The 24,423-nt window shown below is 42.4% G+C and overlaps 1 protein-coding gene across 1 annotated transcript in view; it reads right to left on the bottom strand.

Moving 5' to 3' along the window:
- Nucleotides 1–23,086, bottom strand: part of FAM110B (family with sequence similarity 110 member B) — a 148,420-nt gene extending 125,334 nt beyond the window's left edge. Inside the window, exon 1 of the mRNA XM_064384211.1 lies at nt 22,805–23,086. The gene's annotated coding sequence lies outside the window, so the exon portion shown is untranslated. The remainder of the gene's footprint in view (nt 1–22,804) is intronic.
- Between the last annotated feature and the right edge of the window lie 1,337 nt (nt 23,087–24,423).

The following is a 24,423-nucleotide window of genomic DNA, read 5'->3' as shown; positions in this document are numbered from 1 at the left end:
TCACTGTATTCCTCCAAAATTAATCCATTTAATAGTATCTGTATCAATTTTTGTTGAAGAAAAAATGTTCTGAGAGTGTAAATTTAATGTCATCTTTTTTTTTTTTTTTTTTGAGACAGTTTTGCTCTGTCATCCAGGCTGGAGTGCAGTGGCGCAATCTTGGCTCACTGCAGCTGCCATCTCCCAAGTTCAAGTGATTGTCCTGCTTCAGCCTCCTGAGCAGCTGGGATTATAGGCATACACCACCATGCCCAGCTAATTTTTTGTGTTTTTAGTAGAGACGGGGTTTCACCATGTTGGCCAGGCTGGTCTTGAACTCCTGACTTCAAGTGATCCACCTGCCTCAGCCTCCCAAGCTGCTGGGATTACAGGTGTGAGCCACTGTGCCCAGCTTTAATGTTATCTTAAACAAAAACTGCCCATGCTGCTGAGCATAAAGAAGAACATCAACTAAAACAACTCATCAACTAAAACAATGAAAATTCCTAAGAGAGTTATTTTGTAAAAATATTTTTAAATCCAAGGACATATGTACATTTTCATGGCCTAAAGTGTTGATGTTAGTAAAAATTTCTAATAATCACTATATTTATAAATATTTTATTTATAGCAGAATATGCTACAGAAACATTTTCTTTTAAAATAAAAAATAAAGATCATAATAGGTTTGCTTCCACATGTCCAAAATGTTTAATAAATGATAACCCCAAAAGCAAATCATAGTTGAACTGGTATTTTAAACATGAACATCTACACAGACTAAAGAAAAATACAGAGTAGTTAGGGAAAACATACATATACATGGCTTATTAAGCAGAAGTGTTATTTTAAAAATTAGGAACTGCACTGAAGATTCTGAATGAGAAGGTTAAAGCCTGTTGCATCAAAGGTCATATTCTCTGGGAGAACTTTTACAACCCTTTATGCCCTTTGCAGCATTTTCTCTGCAAGACATCCACCTTTATAACCTTATGTCCAGGGACAGAGACCTAGCACTACACACCGTTCGGATGAGGACTTCACCTAGACAGGCTCAACATCACCAGGGAACTTGGGAAAAATGCAAATCTCAAGGCCCTCCCCAGACTGAGTGGATAAGAAACTCTGGAGCAACTGGCAATTTGTTTGAATGGCCCTCCTGGTGACTGTGTGCTTCAGTTTACAAAGCACTGACCCATATCCAGGGTTCCTAAAACTACCTGTGCATCAGCGTCCCCCAGGGAGTACCCTGCACAGTCCCCCTGATTCCCACTCGGCAGACAGAGGCCCAGGAAGCTCTGTGATCCCAAGTGTTCTTACTAGATGGACAGTCTGGACCACTGAAGCGGGTCCTCTGAAAGGGCCCTTCCAGGAAGAACTGACATGCCTTATGCCAATTTAGCTCTGACTGTTCTAGTTTGGCTTAGGCCTTTTCCAAGCCAGAGAGAATGGATGACAAAAGCATGATCATCACAAGCAGATGCCAGGTCTTAGCTCACAGTCAATCCCCGTTCACATGAGGCCCATGTCCCAGTCACTGTCACAGCACAGTGACAGACATGCCAGCACGAAAGGCCAGCTACCTCATTCCTCCTGTACTCTGCATACAAGCATCTATCAGTTTATTTCGGTGTTAGAGAGAGAAGTGACCTTATTTTCTAACACTGTGTCCCTGAGAGTGCCCTGAATAGACTCTGGTTAAATCTACCACAGAGCAGGCTCAGAGCTCCCAAGGCATGATAAAATAAACCCAAAATGAGAAATAAAAACGGTGGTGCCAGAAATAGCACCAGCAACTATAGTTTACGGGTGAGGATGGTATGTGTCAAGATAAAAAAAATCTTGGCTTCAGCATGAAGGACTAAAAGATGACTGTCCGGCCACGCTGGACTCCCGCTCCATGCCCCAGAACAACAGAGGGTCCACTTTATATGGCAGCCGATCCTGGTCTGAGTCACATGGGACTGCACATAAAGCTGATGCCTGCTTACACACTACTCTCCCTCATGGGTTCGGCCACATGGTGAACACAGGTAAATTCACAAATCCCTCCACCCCGAGACCTTTCCAATCTATAAACAACTATTTACTGAGCCCCAAAAAGTGTGCAAGGCTGGGACTGCTGCCAGAGAAAGGACAGCACCAACCCCCTACCATAAGCCCCTGATATGTGCCCAAAGACCGCCATGGGCACAGCCCAAAGCTGCCCCGTTCATACTCTTCTGCCAGATTTGACATTTCTTGAGATGCTACTGATGATACTCCATCTCTGATCCACTTTGGGGAAAGATTCTGCAATAGCAGGCATTTGCCATTTATTTCAGTAATGAGAGAAATCTTTGCTGATAAGTAAAGCTCAGCCAGCCTAAGTTCCGGAGACATCAGTCTTTCAAGAGAAGGAGGTCCTAGAGAAGACCCATCCGGGACCTTCCACAGCTCCCCCCAGGTCTGGGGGGAAGGTAGACTTGATAGAAGTGACAGCCCAGGGGAAAGCAGAATCTGGGGACTCTGGGAGCCATCCCAGCAGGGAGACATCAGCCTGGGATGGCAAACGTCATGGGAATGCTTACTCTTGCCAGGCTCAGGTGGGATGAGACCTCAGACTCCAGGAAAGGAAAGAGCAAACTGAGGAGGACACTGGGACCCCAAGCTCTGGAACCATTCAGTCCCTGTCCTCATCCACTTCTCCACTCCCCAAACAACCCGAAAAGTACATCTTTGCACCAATGTCCCTGTTACTAAAGTGCAACCACAGTAACACAGACTCTGTAGCACTGCCCTGAGGATGAAATGGGATAGCCCCAAATGTCCTCCAGCAGTCCTCCACAGGCCCAGGGACTGAAAGGGCTGTGTGCACCACACCTGTGACCACCCAGTGTGTCCGGAGCAAACCACGTTCATGGCCCAGAACCAGCACTAAATCCCTCTTGGAGGATCATTTCTACTCAAAGAGATCATTCTTAATTTTTTTCCCCTAGGACTCAATAAAACCTTTTATTTTGCATGTGAAAAAAAGTGCACAAATATTTTTTTTCACCTACCAAAACAAATAAAAATAAAAACATTGCCCACTCCTGATGTAGACATTTAATATAAAGTTTGAACAAGGTCAAAAATAACTTCTGTCTTCCGGTGTTGAGTTTAAACATAACCAACTTCCAACCAAAAATGACACTAAGAAAGCCTTTCATTTTACCTTAAGCCCTGCCTTCTTTCCCAAGAATATGTGAGATATTTTCAACAACAACAAAAAGAATAAGAGGAAAACAGAAAATTAAAAGTATAGTACCTGGAGAAAATTTAAGCATATAACACAGAGGTCAAGCTAGAGAAGAAACTGGCCAGAATTTCCTACCAAGTTGCTATGGTTTTACCTCAATTTTGCCTAAGTTGACTGTTCATCTTTTTAATTAAATTACTTGCCTTGCAGGTTTTTGACAGATTGTTAAAGGTGTGTAAAGTGCAGAGTGCACTAGGCAGTAATGCATGAGGTCCTCACAAAATCTCTACCAAAATACAGACAGATGCCATGTGGCCATCTCTGGAGTATCCTTCAGCCGAAGCAGAGCCTGTGACGGATGTGGAGGCTACTCAGTCACGAAGGTGATTCCATAGGGGTCTAACATAACTCCTTGCCACCTGGAAGCTGCCTAGAGCCACTTACTACATACTTGGGAGACACAAGCTGACGGAAGCAAAGCTATGGATGGGCCACCTAAATCCCGGAAATAATGTTCCAGAACCAAATATCATCCAAAAGACCAGGATGGCTAAAGAATAGAAAGGAGAGCTCTCTGACAATGTTGCTTTGCCGGCAAACTTAGGTAAAACTGAGGTGAAACTATAGCAACTTGGTAGGCACTATGCTAGGTGCTGGGAGTAAAGAGTAATGTCATCACTAACCTTACATTTTCATCTAGGAGGAAAAAAAACAGCTTAAATGAAACCACAGCCCCTGTAGTAGCACACCATTAGAGGCACATATGTGTGGGGTGCTGGGCCAGGCCAGGGATATCACCCTCAGCTCTGCTCATTTGACAAGATCCACTGGATCCTGATTTCTAACTCCTGCTGTTAAGAATGACTTAATTGTTGTAAAACTAAATCATTATCTTTAATTGTTCATATCCAACCACTTAGCAAATTCATTTATGTGAGATTTTTCTGCAGCTATGGTAGAAAGCTTGGCAACGTCTGCTTTGAAAAATTTCCAGGACAAAATTGTCCTAACACTGTTCCTTGGGGGGTGTACTGGGCCCAAGTACCAGAGTGGACTTCAAACATCTCTCAAAGAACATTCTAGCCTGGCCTACATGGTATCTGTTTCGCAGACGAGGAAGAGACGATCTTCGGTGTGTGCAAAAGGTCCTCTTTCTTTCTTCAAAGGTGGAGGACAGGTTGGGTTTTATGCCTCACAGGGTCTGTATCACACGAGAGTCCTACACATTCCACAGGTTTGGAAGGAGCTGAGGGCGTGCACAGTGGGTAAACATATACGTAACATACATACATCTCACGTTCACTTTGGGGAAGGGGTTTCAGCATTAAAATGAAGTGGAATTTGGCTCTTTATGTCAAAAGGTGAACCGCAGGGAACAAAGACAGTTTGTGCGCAGTCTCTAAAAGCACACTGAAACCATTTAATGTCTGCAGTTGCTGATTAGAAAAGAATGCTAAAAAGGCCAGTGCTCTGTCCAGTTGCAGTGGTCTGTGTGGCAAATCCATTAGGAGGCGTTTGATCATTCCTACTGTTACTGTTAGGGAGCTTAGAGCCATAGGAATTTAGAAATGTGCCATGCCAGCCAGGCTTCTGAACCCTCAATCTGTAGGCAACTTTGTTTCTTTAACCTTACGGTCTTTATTAGTTAAGAAAGGGGCATCTGTTTTGGTCTCTCAAATAGAAAACAAACATCCTCAATGTTAAAGAGCTCAGTAGGTTCCTAGCTTAGCTAGAGTTCAAAATGCCTGACTATAATGTAGAATTCTTCACTTCTGTAGAGATACAGCCAAAGAGATACCGTGTAGGCAAAGCCAGAATGTTCTTTGAAAGATGTTTGAAGGCCACTCTGGTACTTGGGGCCAGTACACTCCCCCAAAGAACAGTGTTAGGACAATTTTGTCCTGGAAATTTTTCAAAGCAGACGTTGCCAAGCTTTCTACCATAGCTGCAGAAAAATCTCACATAAATGAATTTGCTAAGTTGTGGGATATGAACAATTAAAGATAATGATTCAGTTTTACAACAATTAAGTCATTCTTAATGGCAGGAGTTAGAAATCAGGATCAGGTTAAACCAGCGGATCTTGTCAAACCAGTGGAGCTGAGGGTGATATCCCTAGCCTGGCCCAGCACCCCATACACATGTGCCTCTCTAATGGTGTGCTGCCACAGGGACTGTGGTTTCATTTAAGCTGTTTTCTTGCCTCCCAGATGAAAATCTAAGGTTAGGGATGACATCTTATTAATCTTAATCCCAGCACCTAGCACAGTGCCAGGGCACATAAGTACTCCATAAATGTGTTCAATGAATGAACCCCAGATCACTCAACAGATTATGGCTCACGGGACAGAACTTTCTAGAGCACTAAAAACCTGACCAAACCTGATCTCTTCCCAAATGAGGCTAGTGTATGTTCCCTCACATTCCTGAAATTAAACAACCTCTATAGGAAGTTGGAGGACAGCTCAGGCTGTTCCTGACACAACCATCAAGAACTAAGAACCGAGGTCGGGCGTAGTGGCTCACGCCTGTAATCCCAGCACTTTGGGAGGCCAAGGCATGTAGATCCCTTGAGGTCAGGAGTTTGAGACCAGCCTGGCCAACATGGTGAAACCCTGTTTCTACTTTAAAAAAAAAAAAAATTAGCCAGGCATAGTGTCATGCATCTGTAGTCCCAGTTACTCAGGAGGCTGAGGCACGAGAATCACTTGAACCTCGGAGGCAGTCATCGCGGTGAGCCGAGATCACACCACTGCACTCCAACTTGGGTAACAGAGTGAGACACTGTCTCAAACCGACTTTCACCAGCTACAGACAGAGCCGTGTCATCAACCACAACTCAATGCTCTCTAAAATGCCTTCGAGCGGATCAGAGGACAAATATCCAATGAGTTACGGAAATCCAGATATAAACCTACAGAAGTGTTCTGATTTTCGAGCCAAGTAACCCTATAAAAAGAAAAAAAAAATGAGGTCAGTTTGGCATAATTTGTTCTTAGTGGAATTATTCTTGCTTTTAGTTATTACTACTTTCTCTTCTACAAGTACATAACCATCTGCTTCACACTATGTTTTAGAATGCTGCCAAGGAGATGGAGCAAAATCAATGAATTACAGAGTCTAGAATGGCACCATCCCATGCAAATATAATGTAAGCCACAAATGTGAACCATATATGTTATCTTAAGTTTTCATGTAGCCATGTTTTTAAATAAAAGGGCAGGTGAAGTTAATTTTGATAATACGTTTAATCCAATAAATCCAAAATATTACCAGTTCAACATGTAATTAACATAAAAATTATTGAGTTTTTTTACATTCTTTTCTCAAACTAAATCTTCAAAATCTGGCATGTTCTTACACTTCCAGGAGGACATCTCAATTCAGGCCAGCCACATTTCCAGTGCTGGGCAGCCACATGTGGCCTGTGGCCACCACACTGTATGATATAGGTCTAGGATCTCTTGGTGCCTTCTGCAAAATCCAGGCATTTACCTCGATCTCAGCACCTTTTGTGTTCTCCACAAACTCTCAGGTTATTATCAATAGTGGTACTTTGTTCCCATCTGCAAACTCCTTCAACACCCGAGATGTAATTCACCTAAATCTCCAGATACAAACTACTCTCAAAGCAGCAGAGAAGTTTAAGACAGAAGCAGATATTCACAAGACTCTGCTGACTGGAATGTAATTTACACCCCTCTATCAAGTCCCACAGTCTAGTGGTCAGGCCGAGATATACCTTATGCCTGTGCCTTCAAGTTACTTGAGCATGATAAAGACAAGGTTGTTTCTTCTCTGCTCTTTATTTGGAGACAGAGAGAGCAAAAAGGAAGGGAAAGATGACCAAGGATTGAACTAAGGTGGACGGGATCCTAGAAATAGAGAGAAGCCAGACAGGAGAGGTATTTCAGGGTCAGATAAAGAAGAAAAACTAGGATGAGGGATGTCAAAGGGGACTTGAGCTTTAGTGAGCTGCTGAGTGTCAACTGCAAGAACGCAGTCTGCGGATACTGGCCTGTCTTCCACCTGCAGTGTGGGGGCCTCTCCCACTCATGGGGCACATACCTGGTGTTGGCCTTAGTTCAGATGCAGGGCTAAGAATTCATGGAGTCCCCTCCAAAATTACAGCTATAGAGGAGGAATCAGTTCTAGTGTTCCACGGCATTGCAGGTGACTATAGTTAACAATAATTTATTATATACTTTCAAATAGCTAGAAGAGAGGATTCTGAATGTTCCTAACACACATAAAAAAATAAATGTTTGATGTGCTGGATATGTTAATTACACAGATTTACTCATAACACATTATATACATGTATCCAAATACCAAGCCGTACCGCATAAATATGTACAACTATGACATGTTAATTAAAAATAGTAACTGAAAAAAATACAAGCTTTTCATGACTCCTAAATTGTCATTTCATTAGATCACAGAGCTTCAACGAATCTATTAATCATCTATGAGCACAAACAAAAGCTGCCCTGCTTGTAGCTTTGCTATTTTAGGCATGAGCAATTTACCTTCTTCTTGGTAGAAAAAAAATACCTTACAGGAATTTTGTTACTTTACATATCAATAGGTAAAGAAGACAATAACACCTTCTGACATAACATTCCATTTGTATTACTTTTTGTTCCAAGTGTTCCCAGCACCTAGCATAATGCCTGGGTACCTTAGTGCACTGGGGCTACTATAACAAAATTCCATAAACTGGACAGCTTATAAACCACAAAAATTTCTCACAGTCCTAGAGGTTGGAAGCCCAAGATCAAGGCCAGCAGATCCAGTGTCTGGTGAGGGTTCCCTTCCTGGTTCCCAGGTGGCACCTTCTCACTGCATTCTCACACAGCTGTAGGAGCAAGGGTGTTCTCTGGGGTTTCTTTTACAAGGGCACTAATTCCATTCATGAGGGCTCCACCCTCATCACCTAATTACCTGCCAAGGCCCTACCTCTGAATACAATCCCCTTGGGATTCATAGATCTCAATATATAAACTCTGGGGGCCCACAAACATTCAGACCATAGCAGAGGGATGGAGAGGTGGAAAAGCGATGGTAAAAAGAAAAAGGGATGAAGCCTCACGTTTCTCCCCCGCCCCCGAATAAAAAGACATATCTTTGTTCCACTGATGCTGCATCACCCATGTCGGCAGGAAGCATGGGATCCATGTGATCCCATACACAAGGTGCATGGACAATTTCAACAACAGCAACAGGACTCTAAGGCCATTTCTTAAAATGGGCAATAGGACATTTCAGAGGGCACAGGGGGACAGAAGCACCTGTGAGGGCAGTTCACTTCTCTTACACCAGGCAGTAATTTGGGGTTCAGACCAGAGAAGTGGCATTCTAAGAGATGGCTGAAGGTGAAGATGACATTCTAAGAGAAGAGGCTCAGGGACTTACAGTTACCCAGTGTTTCAGGGCGAGGAAAGACTCTACTTCCACCCACCTACGTAGAAGCATGGTGCCTGGCACATTGTGGGCATGAAATATAGGTTGGCTAGGAAATGGCCGTAATGTCAGTAACTAGGGACACCAATGATCACCATATCAGCTAACCAAAATCCAAGTACTGGTTTAAAAAAAAAAAATCAATTAAGTTCAGTGGCTTCATGCCTGTAATCCCAGCACTTTGGGAGGCTGAGGCGGGCAGATCACCTGAGTTCCAAAGTCAGAGACAAGCCTGGCCAAAATGGTGAAACCCCCTCTCTACTAAAAACACAAAATTAGCTGGGTATGGTGGTGTGTGCCTATAATCCCAGCTACTAAGGAGGCTGAGAATTGCTTGAACCCAGGAGGCAGAGGTTGCAGTGAACTAAGACTACGCCACTGCACTCCAGCCTGGGTGACAGAGTGAGACTGTCCCAAAAAAGAAAACAATTCAATTAAAGGTGGACTTCATGTCCTAATAGTGAAATGTCCTTAGTGAGAAGTTTTAGCTTCATTACACTTGGACCTAGCCAGTTTTACCCTAGGAGGACTAGAGAAAACTCTTCCTTGGGGTTTAAAGACCCACAGTTAGCCCAGTGAACCCTGCCACGGCCACAGCAGTAGATCACGTGGCCACCCACTATTGTCACAGTCTCTTAGGCCTTATCCCAAGCCAGTGTCTGTGGTTGATTCTAGTCTCAAACCAACTCCTGGCCCAAAGAGCAACAGGCGAAGAACTGTCAGAAAGTCCATACCATTCTAAACAAGTGAGTTTAAAAGTGAACTCGGAGAAATTAGTAAGTTTTAGCTATATGCAACTGCTCAGTTCTTTACTACTTTAAGCCTGAAGTCTCAGAAAGCAAAGCTAAAATTGCACATAAGCAGAAACGCATCAACTATTTCAACCATAAACTGACAGAGCCATTACACAAGTACAAAATAGTGCCAGGAAAGAGTAAGCATGATATAAGGATCTGCTGAATAACAATATCACTGTAATTTCACGTGCCAATGGAGGAAAAGCCAGTTGTGATGATGGTTTCTGAAAAAAAAAAAAAAATGAAAGAGACCCCAGTTCCTTCCTGATATCACCATGTAGGCAATAAATGGTATTTACCATCAAATCAAATAACTACGTTCTGTTAATACCAGAAAATGTTATTTTTAAGTTTCAAAACACTCCTTTACCTATTCGAAATCTGAAGATTAAATAAGAATGAAACCTCTAAATAAGATGTAATTGTACAAAGTAACTGCCATCACTTTACACCTGAATGTAAGTTGTGTTGGGGATAATTCATAAAATGGAAACTTAGACCTGGCAGAAGTGAGAGATGCTAATGGCTGTAATCATCATCTCCATGTGCTCCTTACAAAGACCACCAGGATTAGGGAGGAGAGGGGTATAAACAACACCACTGTCTTTGTTTCATAGACAATGTCCACCATGGAAAAATATACAGGCATACCTTGTTTCACTGCACTTCATTTTAACATGCTCCAAAGATAACGTCTTTACAAATAGAAGGTCTGCGGCAATTGAGCCTCAAACAAGTCTATAGGTGCCATGAGCATGTGCTCACTTCTGGTCTGTGTGTCACATTTTGGTAATTTGTACAATATTTTAAACTTTTTCATTATTATACCTGTTAAAATGATCTGTGATCAGGGATCTTCGATGTTACTATTGTCATTGTTTTGGAGCACTACGAACTGTTACCACAAAAGATAGCAAACTTAACCAATAAATGTAAGTGTTCTGAATGCTCCACTGACTGCTGTCCCCCGCCCCCTTCCTCTGCTCAGGCCTTCCTATCCTCTCAGACACAATAATATTGACAGGAGGCCAGTTAACAACCCTACAATGGCCTCTAAGTGTTCAAGTGAAGGGAAGAGTCACACATCTCACACTTTAAACCAAACACTATAAATGATTATGCTTAGTGAGAAAGGCATGTCAAAAGCCAAGACAGGTCAAAACTAGGCCTCTTCAGCCAAACAGTGAACCAAATTAGGCATGTAAAGGAAAGTTATTGAAGGAAACTTAAACTGCTACTACAGTGAACATACAAAGCATAAAAAAGCAAGACAGCCTTACTGCTTATCTGGTGACAGTTTTAGCGGTCTGGATAGAAAATTAAACCAGCCACAATATTACCTAAAGTCAAAGTCCAATCCAGAGCAAGGTCTTAATTCTCTTCAATTCAATGAAGGCTGAGAGAGATGAAAGAGCTGCAAAAGAATAACTGAAAGCTAGCAGAGGTTGGTTCATGAGGTTTGTTTTTTTGTTTGTTTGTGACAGAATTTTGCTGTGTTGCCCAGGCTGGATGCAATGGTACGATCTCAGCTCACTGCAACCTCTGCTTCCTAGGTTGAGAATTGCTCAAGCAATTCTCCTGCCTCAGGCTCCCAAGTAGTTAGGACTACAGGTGCCCACCACCACACCTGGCTAATATTTGTATTTTTAGTAGAGACAGGGTTTTGTCACGTTGGCCAGGCTGGTCTTGAACTCCTGACCTCAGGTGATCCACCCACCTTCAGCTTCCCAAAGTGCTGGGATTACAGGAATGAGCCACTGAGCCTGGTGGTTCATGAGGCTTAAGGAAAGAAGCTATCTCCATAACACAGAAGTGCAAGGTGAAGCAGCAAGTGGTGACTTAGAAGCTGTAGCAAGTTATCCAGAATATAGAGCTAAGATCATTGATGAAGATGGCTACAACTAGACAACAGGTTTTCAGTGTAGACGAAACAGCCTTATATAAGAAGATGTCATCTAGGACAGGGGACTCCAACCCCTGGGGTTAGGAACTGGGCTGCATAGCAAGAGGTGAGCAGCAGGCAAGCAGTCCATCTTCTTCTTCTCATAGGAGTGCGAACTCTATTGTGAACTGTGCATGGAAGGGATCTGGGTTGCATGGTCCTTAGGAGAATCAAATGATAAATGTAATAAGCTTTAATCATCCCCCAAACCATCCCCCTCCCCTACCCCACTCCCCAGTCCATGGAAATATTGTCTTTCACAAAACTGGTTCCTGGTGCCAAAAATGTTGGGGACTGCTGATCTAGAACTTTCATAGCTAGAAGGAGAAGTCAATGTCTGGTTTCAAAGCTTCAAAGTTTCAAAGCTTCAAAGGACAGGCTGACTCTCTCATTAGAAGCTAATGCAGTTGGTGACTTGAAGTTAAAGCCAATGCTGATTTACCATTCTGAACATCCTAGGGCCCCTAAGAATGATATTAAACTCATGCTCCCTGTGCTCTATAACAACAAAGCCTGGATGACAGCACATTTGTTTACAGCATGATCTATTGAATATTTTAAGACCACTGTTGAGATTCACTGCTTAGAAAAAAGATTACTTACAAAATATTACTGCTCATTTACAATGCCCCTAGTCACCCAAGAGCTCTGACAGAGATGTATAAGGACATAAATGTTGTTTTAATGCCTGCTAATACAACATTTATTCTTCAGCACATGGGTCAATGACAAGGAATACACTTTGTAAGGCTATAGCTGCCATAGATACTGATTGCTCTGATGTATCCAGGAAAAGTAAATCAAAAACATCTGGGAAGGATTCACCATTCTAAATACCATTAAGAACGGTCCTGATTCATGGGGGGAGATCAAATATCAACATTAACAGGAGTTTGGGAAAAGCTTATCCCAACTCTCATAGACCTCCATGGAGGAGATAACTGCAGATGTGGTGGAAACAGCAAGAGAACTAGAATTACAAGTGGAGCCTTAAGATGTGACTGAATTGCTGCAACCTCATGATAAAACCAACAGATGAGGAGTTGCTTATTATGGATGAAAAAATAAAAACTCATTTCTTGAGATGGAATATACTCCTGGTGAAGATGCTGTAAACACTGCTGAAAGGACAACAAAGAATTTAGAATATTACACCAACTTAGTTGATAAGACAGTGGCAGGGTTTGAGAAGACTGAACACAGTTTTGAAAGTTCTACTATTGGGAATGTGCTATCAAACAGCATCACATGCTACAGAGAAATCTTTGGTGAAGGGAAGAGTCAGTTGATGTAGCAAACTTCACTGTTGTCTTATGTTAAGAAATTGCCACAGGTACCCCAACATGCAGTAACTGCCACCCTGATTCCAGTCAGCAGCCATCAACACCAAGGCAAGAACCTCCAGCAACAGAAAGATTATGACTTGCTGAAGGCTCAGATAATCATCAGCATTTTTTAGCAATGAAGTATTTTAATTAAGACATGTACATTGTTTTCTTAGACAATGCTATTTCACACTTAATAGACTACAATATAGTTTAAGCATAACTTCTATATGCACTCAGAAACCAAAAAATTCATGTGACTCACTTTACCGTGATTTTCAGTTTATGGTGGTGGTCTGGAATTGAACCAACAATTTGTCTCCAGTGTATGCCAGTAGATACTGTCTCCATTGTGGATGAACTTACTGTCTTACAGAAGACACACTCACAAAACCAAGAATACACCAAAAAATGCAGCAATCAATTAGGTCAATAAAGGAAGTGTTGGTGGGGAAGGAAAAGCTATGATGTTGCTAGCACTACTGAGAAAGGCTTGTATAAAGCAGGACTCAGAGAAGGAGTACCTGGTGTTAACACTCTCGGAGTCTGATCATTTAAACCAACTTGGGAAATACACTTTTACAGAAATGTTTTAATAAAATCTTATTTTGATTACACTACAGGTATGTGATCATTAATTTTATACGTCTACTTGATTTGGCTACTGGGATGCCCAGATATCTTGTTAAACATTATTTCTTGCTGTACCTGTGGCTGTTTCTGGATGAAATCAGCATTGAATTGATGAACTGAGTAAAGCAAATGGCCCTCCCCAACGTGGATGGGCATTATCCAACCAGTAGAAGGCCCAAATGGAACAGAAAGGTGGAGAAAGAATGAATTCCATCCCTCTCTCTATCTCTATCTTTCTAGCTGCTTAGCTAATACATCTGTATTTTCCTGACCTTACACTGGAACTTATACTGTTGGTTCTCCTGGGTCTTCGTCTTAGAGATAGTAAATCATGGGACTTCTCAGCCTTTATAATCATGTAAGCCAATTCCTTGTAATAAATCTTTTTCTATGCATATTCTATTGGTTCTGGTTCTCTAATACAAGGTATGTGTGAATAATTAATACCATCTGATAAACGAAAAGTCCAAAGTAAAATGAAGATATTTAAGTATCTCAGGCACAAAATGTATAAAAGTATTTGCTCATATGCTGGTATGCTTAATTAAAGGGCCCTGTGATTTGGTCCCTTTATGGATGACTCACAGAACCTAAACAGCAGCATGCTTCACACTGAAATTACTCTGAAAAAGGCTGGTGGAGATAGCAACCAGAGATGAACAATCAAAGCAGTTCAATCTTGTGACGCTAGTGAATTCTGAAAGGAAAAATACCTGTGAGAAAAATCAAATAAGCAAATTAGGCCACATGAGTTAAAACACATGTCACATTGAGGCAAAGGCAGAGCCACTTCTAACTGAAAAAACAGAACTGCCATGTGCATAGTGAACACCAGGCCCTTCACACTAACACACACACACTCCCCTACACACATACCCTCCTACACACACACACACACCTGCACACACTAATTCCATGACATGTGGCACTTTCACTGCTTCTATGAAAAATTCATCTAAAGTCAATTTCCAAATAATACACATAGACCATAGATCTTCTCTGGCACTACCTAAAAGAGCATTTCAACTACCCACAAAATAAATATCTGTATGACTGTACTACTCTCCACCAACAACAGAGGTACATACAGATTGACTAACAAGAACTGGATAAAGAAATCTTCATTAAATTAAAGAACTAAGTTACTAGGCAGACAGTCTATCCCCTCAAAAAAGGTGGCTACTTTACCAAAACATTATAAAACGGTTTATGGTTACACACCCGGTGCATGTTGCAGGTTGGCACAAAGCCAACAGAAGCTGTGAAGAGCACCGTTAATATGACTAGTCATATTAACGACTCACACAATGATTTCTCTTCTTCTGTCATGGTCACTAAACAAGAACAAAATTTATTGGGGGAAAAAAGTCTGATTTTAAAATCACAACATTCCAATTAATGATCATTTGAAAGGACACAGGCTAGGGATAGAGTAAAGGAATTTTTTAAAAATCCCCAACTCACAGTCACTGTGCAAGGAACCTCTCAATTCACCTTGTTTTAACTATGTGGCAGAGCACAGTTTACCAAGCATCCGTCATTTTTACAATGGTTCCATTTCCTTACCGGGTTTTCCCCTATTATTTTTCTATAGTAAGTTAAGTGCCTGTAAGCTGGCATTAGTTAGGCCGCAGGTGACATTTAGTTTGAAGAACAAGCTGGTGACACCTTCTGATAAACCAGAGGAAAACAACAAGTGTTTCTGCCTTAGTCTGTTTTGTGTTGCTATAACAGAATATCCCAGACTGGGTAATCTATAAAGAAAAGAAATTTATTTCTCATAGTTCTGGAGACTGAGAAATCCAGTATCAAGGTGCCAGCATCTGCCAAGGGCCTTATTGCTGCGTCATCCCACAGGGGAATGGCAAAGAGAGGACAAGAGGGAGCAAGAGAACCCTCAAGCCCTTTTATCATCAGCATTAATCCATTCATGAGGGCCTAATTACTTCTCAAAAGACCCACCTCTTAACACTGTTGCATCAAGCATCAAGTTTCCAACATAAGGGTTTTTAGGGGACACATTCAAACCATACCAATGTACTACTACACCTAGAGGCCCAGGCTGGAAAGCCAGTCATCTCACAGCACAAAAAAACAAAGTTGAGAGAAGAATCCTGCTGAGGTTAGACCTTTTAGCCAGGATTTCAAAGTCTTAGAGCACGGGGATCTCATCATCAGCATACGACCCTCACACTCCACTCAGTGAATCTGTCTGCAGGCCATGCCATGTGGCCAGGCACAGCTCTATACACGATGCACACAGCAGTTGACATCATAGAGCCACTTTAAATTGGGGAAATGCACCTTCAACATGTAAACAAATTACACAATTTCAGGTAGGAATAAGGACTGTGAATAAAATAAAATAGGACAAGAAAGAAGAGGGTAGCTGGAGAAGCAGCTGCTTTAGCTTCAGCCATCAGGATGAGTCTCTGAAAAAGCGACTTTTGTCCTGCGACCCACATGATGACAACATGCAAGACAGTTGAAACAAGATATGAAATCCATGAAACAGAAACACATGATAGCAACTAACCTCGATGGAACGCTCAGCATTTTGCAAGCATCATCTTATTATCTCTCACAACAATTCTAGAAAGTAGTGTACTCATTCCCCATTTTACAGATAAGGAAACTGAGGTTCCAGAAGCCTCAGTAACTTGTTCAACCTCACACAGATGCAGTCTTTGCACCCAGACATATTCAGCTGGAAGACCTCTCTGCCATTTGCTGGCCCACAGCTAATTTTTTGGCCTGGGATCCACACAGCCATGACCAAACCCCCACCCAACCCTGCTCCCAGTGGTGTAACAGAGAAACAAAACTTCTAATTCCCAGATTTGCCCAAGTCCAGGGACAGTCACAGACACTGCCCACACTCTGAATGAACACAGCAAATCTGGGCCTTCCCAGCTCTCTGTCACACCAATAGTCTATAGTGCACTTTGAGGCAAATCAAATAAATGCCACCTTTACATCTTTGTTAAGTATCAGAAAGACTATTTACACTGGACACGGTTTCCTACATCAATTTCCAGGTTGAGGTAGGCAATTCCAAGACATATGACCTCACTCTCCAGATACTTCCAAATGTAGGATTCGCCTGTATCATTCAGGTACAGATCCAAATAAATTGGTACGTCATCTCAGCATGACGTCCAGAATATATCATGAGCACTGATTCTAGAACACACCTCTTTTTCATTTCAATGCTGAAATCAGGACTCATATCACAATGGATGGGGTGTCGCAGTTTAACTGGCAGTGTGTTTTCTTGCTCAGTGGCATGGAAAATAATGATGCATCTCTAATCTAAATCAATGATGTTTTAGGTGAGGAGAAATTCAGAGTCCTGCACACAATTGGTTCCCTCCCCTCCTCTGTCTTCCTTCCAGTCCAGTGGCACTGGTCACCACAGCAGCTTTGTAACTGACTCCCTGTTTCTACTCTAAACAAAGGCTCTGTTCTCCACAAGCAGGCAGAGTGAGTTTCCAAATCTGCAAATTAGAGCCTGGCCCTCCTTGCGTCATATCCTCTGGCAGTTCCCACTACACTCAAACCTAAATAGAAAACACCCGCCTCCCACCCCGACTCCCCTGTGGTCCATAAGGCCCTGCTGACCTCATTCCTTTGCTGCTATTTCTTGTTCCTCAGAAGAGCAGGTTTTGCCTGTCACAGGGCCTTTGCATGGGCCGTCCTCAATGCCCAGACACCTTGCAGAGGTTGCCTTTTTTTTTTTTTTTTTTGAGACCGAGTCTTGCACTGTCGCCTGGGCTGGCATGCAATGGTGCAATCTCAGCTCACTGCAACCTTCGCCTCCCAGGTTCAAGCAATTCTCCTGCCTCAGCCTCCAAGTAGCTGGAATTACAGGAGCCCTCCACCACGCCCAGCTAATTTTTTGTATTTTTAGTAGCGATGGGGTTTCACTGTGTTGGCCAGGCTGGTCTCAAACTCCTAAACTTGTGATCCGCCCATGTCAGCCTCCCAAAGTGCTGGGATTTCAGGCGTGAGCCAACATGCCTGTCCGGTTGCCTTCTTTTCACTGAAGTCAGCTCTAAAGTCCTCAGTGAAGCCCTCCCAGACCACCCAGCCCAGATGGAAAAGTGGTCCCCACTCTTGACTGCACTTACTACTGCCTTAAGTCAGCTTTTCATTTATTCATTTAATTTATTATCTATTTTCCCACTTTACACAATAAGGCCTCAAAGAGGAAGGAAACTTGTCTTTCCTGACCAGTGTTTATTCAAAGTGCCTGGCACACAAAAAGTCCTCTATCAATATCTATTTAATATAATCATCAGAGTAGAGGAACTTAGTAAACTATGTTCTTTTGCATAATTATTTTTTTTTATTTATATTAACTTCCAGTTAATGGGACAAAAAAATTCACTGGCGAGAATGATTGTTTTGAAGCCTATCTGCGATTCCTTCTAAAAAAGAAAATTAAAAAGATGAAATAAATTTCTAATGGGACTGTGAGAAAAATAATGGTTTGCATTACAACACAACTACTCAAAAATTTCCCATATTCCTGTGAATTGTATTTTTAAAAGCCTTATCATCTGGAACTGGACAATTTCAAAACCCATTGATCTTGCCCTGATGTATAAAACATACCACAGAATTCTTCTAATTCTTCCAGAAACCTGTCTGCCAAATGACATACTGTTTCCTTTTGCTTAGGTATTCATTTTTGAGCTTCTCTCTAAAGTGCTTACAATTTTAAAGTACCAGATTTAATGCCAGTTTAAAATTGTTTAATCATCCACATGTTCACTATTTTTATCACCAAACATACTTTGAAAATTTGCTTCACCTACTAAAGTTTCCTTTAAAACAACAACAACAACAACAACAAAAACAAGGCTTATGTCTTTGAATGTCAGGTTCTTATGGAAAACACCCATAAGAGTGCATCCTTATGAGGCAAACTGTAAAATGTGAAAAATGCAAAAATCTCACTCAATCCCTTCTTCCCATAAGTAGAAGGAAATCAAGTATGTCAAAATGACATATCCATGATTTAAGTTCATTCATTTTATATTACAAAAGGAGCATTCAGAAACAAACTAGGTTGTTTTAAAACAGGATGAAAAAGAATTATCCAACAGTGGAGAAGCCTTGTGTGTATCTTAATTATCTGTAATCTTTCGGATGGTAACATTCACAAAGAATGAAAACCTAAGTTTCCTACAACTATTCCCCAAAATCTTTCACACAAATCATCTCATAACTTATCCTTTAAAAGTCTAGAGTCTATGCTACATTTAGTTTCTTTGATAAACACTTTGGGTATAATACATGTTTTCTTCTGAACAATTCCCAAATATTATATTTTTGTATTTCTATAATGTTTTCAGTATAAAAAAAAACCACCATTTAAAAAAATTAGATTAGGCTCTGCCTATAGTGTAAAATAAAATAAATGAATATACAGAATGAGGATTTGATTCAATGTTTCTGAAATCATCATAATCCCCTCTGATGTACTTATGTGATCAAAATTAATATGCCTCCCTCTAACCCAAGGGAAAGAAAGTCACTGGGCATAGGAGGAGCTGTGCTGCTCCCAGATCACCTGAGCAACGAAGCCAAAAACCAACCCAACATTCTTTATTACTTCTAAATCTAAGACATTTTTATCAGAGGCTACATAGTTCAAAGAAGTTAAATGTGCCATCTCTCTCCTCAACCCTCCTAAAACAAGCGATCTTTAACAAGGTGTTGTGAAATCTTAAACGGTTTCCTCTGAAAACTGAAAGTGGCACACTTTTTCTCATTTTAGACTCTTTGATAATCAGATGCTAACCACAAAATTCAAAGTATGTCAATGAGTTATGAGATTTGTTGACATCCAACCTGAAAAGAAGATATGAAACACAAACACCTCCAGCAGCTGAATGTACAAGGCAGAAGTTATTCCTCCTGGCATGACAGAAAGATCCATAGGGTCTGGAGACACACACACCTTGCTACATATTAGCTATGTGACTCAGACAAGTCACTTCCCTTCACTTGTCTTATAGAAAGGGTATAACAGTACCTACTGTGTCTTAGAGGAGAGAACGCGCCCACCATCAACCATCGAGGACTTTGCTGGTCCCAGAGCCAGCCCTTGGAGATAAGTGTTATCATGAACCAGAAAATCCTTTTTCTGAGTGTACTTTCTAGTCTTGGTGACTGTACTGAATGGAATGAATGTATTTTTCTTGGCTGAGTCATGACTTTGCAAAACTTCAGTCTTCATCCTGAATATCAATTCTCATTGCATCACACCAGGAGCCAGAAGAATGATGCAAATCAAAGTAAATGAAAATTGGCCCTAGGAAGTTGTTTTCTTAACTAAATTCAAGATGCAAGTAGGTTTCTGATCAATTGTTTCTCTCTCCTAAAAAGTTAAGTATGAAAAAAAGGTCAGATTAGTTGGAAATCCTCTAGGCTCAGCTGATCAATCTGACTCTAGTGTGGGAAAATAAAATAAAATGAGTGGCCGGGCGCGGTGGCTCACGCCTATAATCCCAGCACTTTAGGAGGCCGAGGCGGGTGGATCACGAGGTCAAGAGATCGAGACCATCCTGGTCAACAAGGTGAAACCCCGTCTCTACTAAAAATACAAAAATTAGCTGGGCACGGTGGCTCATGCCTGTAGTTCCAGCTCCTCAGGAGGCTGAGGCAGGAGAATTACTTGAACCCAGGAGGCGGAGGTTGCGGTGAGCCGAGATTGCATCATTGCACTCCAGTCTGGGTAACAAGAGCGAAACTCTGTCTCAAAGAAAAGTAATAAAATAAAAAATAAATAAAATAAAATAAAATAAAATGAATAGTTGACTAATAATATTTTTACAAGCAATGTTTGTCTAGCACCTAAAATGCTATGGCTTTCAGAGAGAAAAATGGTAAACGGTCTACAAACGTTGAACATATAAAGTACAAATTTAAAAGCAAACTGTATTCTGTATTCTCAAAAAGATTGTTGGATAGTGTCTGGTTGGTAAGAGTATGTTTTGTGGGGAGCAAACAATGGGATTGCTAAATTAATCCCTGGGATTCTACTAAACCATACAAGTGCCTCCTTCAGCAGCCTTGTCCACAGCACCATCTACTGCCAAGCCACTGTGCCTACAGCAGTTTTGCTTCTGCAGGGCCCCAACAGTTACCATGCCTTCACTTAGCTAAGTTATTTAGGAATAATAATTTTGAAAAAGTCACTTCAAAGTTAAAGGGGAAAGGAGGACGTGAAATGAGAGTAAACTCCTGCCAATCATTTAAAATATGTAAATAGCAACCACAATCTTTGGTTACTAACACATGGCAAATAAGCAGTTTTAAAGAAGTGGCAAATAAGTAGTTTTAAATAAGTGAGTTTTCTTATCTGAGCTAGTTAGGTTATAAATCCTGCTCTAAAGATTTTAAAGCACGAATAAGAATTATATGCTCTGATTGATGTATATATAGTAGATATGTTTATCTTTTATTATCTTTTAACACAGTGGGAGTTACTTAACTCTGCTGTACCAATGGTTCTTTCCACTGGGAATTGGAAGTAGGATTCTAAACCTAGAGAACAAGGGAGTGCAAAGGAGGTCAGAGATGGGGTTCAGAGCCCAGGTTTTCCCTAATGTCGAGGCTTCTCTTTGAACAATTAGCCTCTTAAGGACAACCAGGTCTCCTTATGAAAGGCACCAGGGCACGACTAGATTCAAGACTGTGGTCCTTCCCTTAGAGATCCACTACATAAGATGAATTCAATCAACCCTTACCATGCATAAGGATACACAGAGCAGCTTGTCAGTCACAGGCAAAACAACAACCCAACTTCAGCTCTGATCTAAAATTAAACCACAGGCTTAAAATAGATCATGATCTAACATATCCGAATTTTAAAAATCAAAACAATCATTCTCCAACAGAAAGAAACACATAGCTTGATAAGAAAAATTAAAAGTAATATTATCTGACACCTAGAACTATATGCAAGGCACAGTTCTAAGCACTTTATAGATGATCAGGTTGACAAGGCATCACTACCTCTCTGTTGAATTAGCGACTTTATGGTTTACGACCTATAGTAATACCGCAGATTAAATGCCGTAGGGTAAACCAATGGGATGTTATGAGCGAAGGAGTCTAGTTTACCATTAACTCACCCTATTTTAGAACAACTATGCTTAATAAATGCTTATCTGAATGACCAGGGGTTGTGATGTCACAAAAATGAGCATGAGAAATTAATACAAGTATCCTCCCAGAAATGACTACGTGTAAACTGGGGGGAAAATACTAAATAAATACCTTCTTCACCAACAAAGGAAATGAGGAAAATGGAAGTCCCAGTATTCATACTGCAAAAATGCTTATTCTACTATCATATTCCCTTTTGAGAAACAGACCAGTTTGCAATCCTTATAACACCAGCAGTGCAATGTTGTCACAGATGTGTGCCAGATTTTGGACAGGACATAAACTGGCTGTGAGGAAGAACCCAGGGTTTGCCTATTTTTTGGCAGGAAAGAAAGCCTGCACTTTTCTGTGTGTGTGTATGTGTCTCAATAAATCTGAATAATAATTTGAAAGGGTTAAAAAGCCGGGCACCAGGTGTTTTCTTTCCACTTTCCAGAGTAATTTAAGCACACTCCAAAGTTATCTCCCTTCCTTCCCCACGAGCCAGCTTAGGGGAGACCTGTCACTGCCATTTACACTGTACAGCTCCAGCTCTAAACAATAGGAGGGCACCAGGCTGGGCAGCAGGCTTTGGGGCTTCCCACAGCCTGCATGGGCTTTGTTGCCAAGTTATGAGCTCCTCTGGGTGATGGAGGCACGAGTGAGCCAAGGAGAATTTAATTCTATTTCAAATCTGTATGCTTTCAAAGAAAATAAAGACAATTGAGGCCAAGGGAGGAACTGGAAGGGGTAACCAAAAACAAACTTTTGGAACCTCAGAATCTACATTTCTTGCAATAATTCCCAGCCAAGGATTAGCTGGTATTGATACTCCCAAAGTATATAACACTGATAGAGACCATTCAAGGAGCTGCGGCTGAATGGAGTCCCCATCCCTCCGAAAGGTGGGCGCTTTCGGAGCCCACCTCCGCTCCGCAGCGCGGCCAGTTTCCCCTGCCCTGGCTCCAACCCTGGCTCCAGCCCCGGCCCCGTGCCCGGCCTCCTAGCCGAGCCCGGGACGCGCAGCCAAGCCGAGCGCAGAGTGGGCGCGGAGCAGGCAGCAGCGCTGCGCCTCCCCCGGCGGGCCGGAAAGACGGCCGGGGTCCGCCTGGGCCGGTGAGGCCGTGCTGAACGGCGACCCAGCCCCGGCGGAGAAGCTGCAGGCGAAGAGCCGGCCGCGCGCAGCTCCCGCATTGTCCGTAGTCGGGGCGCGGCGCGACCACTGAACCCGAATCCCAACCCCGGCCCAGCAGTCCCCCTCCCGGCCCCCACGGCCCACTCTTACCTGGGCCGCGCACCTCAGTCCCTGGCGGTGCGGCCCGAGCCGGGCGCCAGGCTCCCGAGGACTGCGAGGAGGGAGAGCCTGGGCCCGCTAGGGGCGGAGGGCCGAGAGCGGGCTGTAGAGGCGGCCGAGTCCTCGCGGTCGCTGCCGCGGGGCCGCGGACAGGGCGCGGGCGGGGCTGGCGGAACGGGCCCAGGACGCGCGGCCGCGGAGAGTCCCGCTGGCGGCGGCCGCGATGGTCCGGTCTGCACCGACTGGGAGGGCTCAGGCAGGCTTCGCCGGAGAACGAGGGAGGGAACTTGGAGCCAGTTGCTGGGGCCGAGAGCGCGTGTCCCTGAGCGAGTGCACACGCCCCTCGAGAGCCCCGCCCCGCTTCCATCCCGCCCCCACCCCACCTTCCGGGTCCCCACCCCTCTCGCACCTCCACTCCAAGCCCTGCCTCTCTCCCCACATCTCCAGCCCGCTAGCGATACCCACACTACCCCTGACCCACCCCCACCCCATTCGGTCGGCGCCCCCAATTCCTCCCCCTCCCCCACTCCCACCCTCATCCTCACGCCAGCACCCCCACCCCGCTCCCATCCGGTGATCTCGCTGGATTTCGGACTGCCACCCCAGTGCAGATCCGCTCAGCACTGGAGACCTAGAGCCTGTGTCCTGAATGAAATAACCCCACCTGGTTGTCAAGCCATCCAAACGTTTTGGTGCCTGACGTTTTCTGTTTACTAACTTTCATATACTCAGATGGAGCGTCCTAACTTCATTTCTGAAGGCATTTTTAAACCTTCAAAAAAAAATGTTTGGAGAAAATAGTAAAGAATAACGAAAAATATCAAGCATGATGTACTACCTCTGAAATGTGGGCCAGTTGATGTTTTAAAATGAAGTGTTTTGGGGTGCATCATTATTAATCGCCTAATATGTTATTTGAGAATACTTTCTACTTAGATTTGCCTAATAACTTCGTTGTTTCAGGAGAGGGATCGTTTTTGGAAGACTAAACATACTGTAATTTAGCTTTGCTATTGCAAACTCTAAAAGATAAAATCCATATTTATCAAAATGAATTTAAATGGGATACGGACTCACAAAATAATTGTTTCTTCTAGAAAATATTTAGCAAGGATTTCTTTTTAATCTCTAGTACATTGAAAATACAATTGCATTCATCTCATTTTCTCAGAAAGATCGTTTATATTTGAATTGTGCTTCAATTCAATGAATCTATTGTTTCATAATAAAGAAGTTGCCAACTAAATAAAACTCAGACTTCTATAATAAATTTTTTTGCTATTTAAAAGACTACCATTTTAAGAAAGTGACATGATACTGGGATTTAAATGGAACTTTCCTTTGGCATACTAATGCATTCCTCGTGATCACAGATTAGGTTGTGGTCTCCATTCACTCCAAAAGTCACATAACAGCAGAAAGAAATTATTTTTCACCATTCCCGTAGCAAATGGAACTAACTTCTCTCCCTCTCAAGTACACTTTTTTTTTCACTTCTTTGCCCCAATCCCTTCCTTTTAGGAATTTCCCCCTCCCATTGGGTGTGACTAGCCCACAGACCTTCCTGACATTGTGAAGGATATAACCCAGGCCAGCCAATTAGAATATCC

This window comes from Aotus nancymaae, unplaced genomic scaffold (genome assembly GCF_030222135.1).
Source record: "Aotus nancymaae isolate 86718 unplaced genomic scaffold, 86718_ANA_hifiasm-v0.15.2.pri h1tg000036l, whole genome shotgun sequence".
Taxonomy (NCBI): Eukaryota; Metazoa; Chordata; class Mammalia; order Primates; family Aotidae; genus Aotus; species Aotus nancymaae.
The sequence above is the reverse complement of the archived record's forward strand: the minus strand, read 5'-3'. Positions and strand labels throughout refer to the sequence as shown.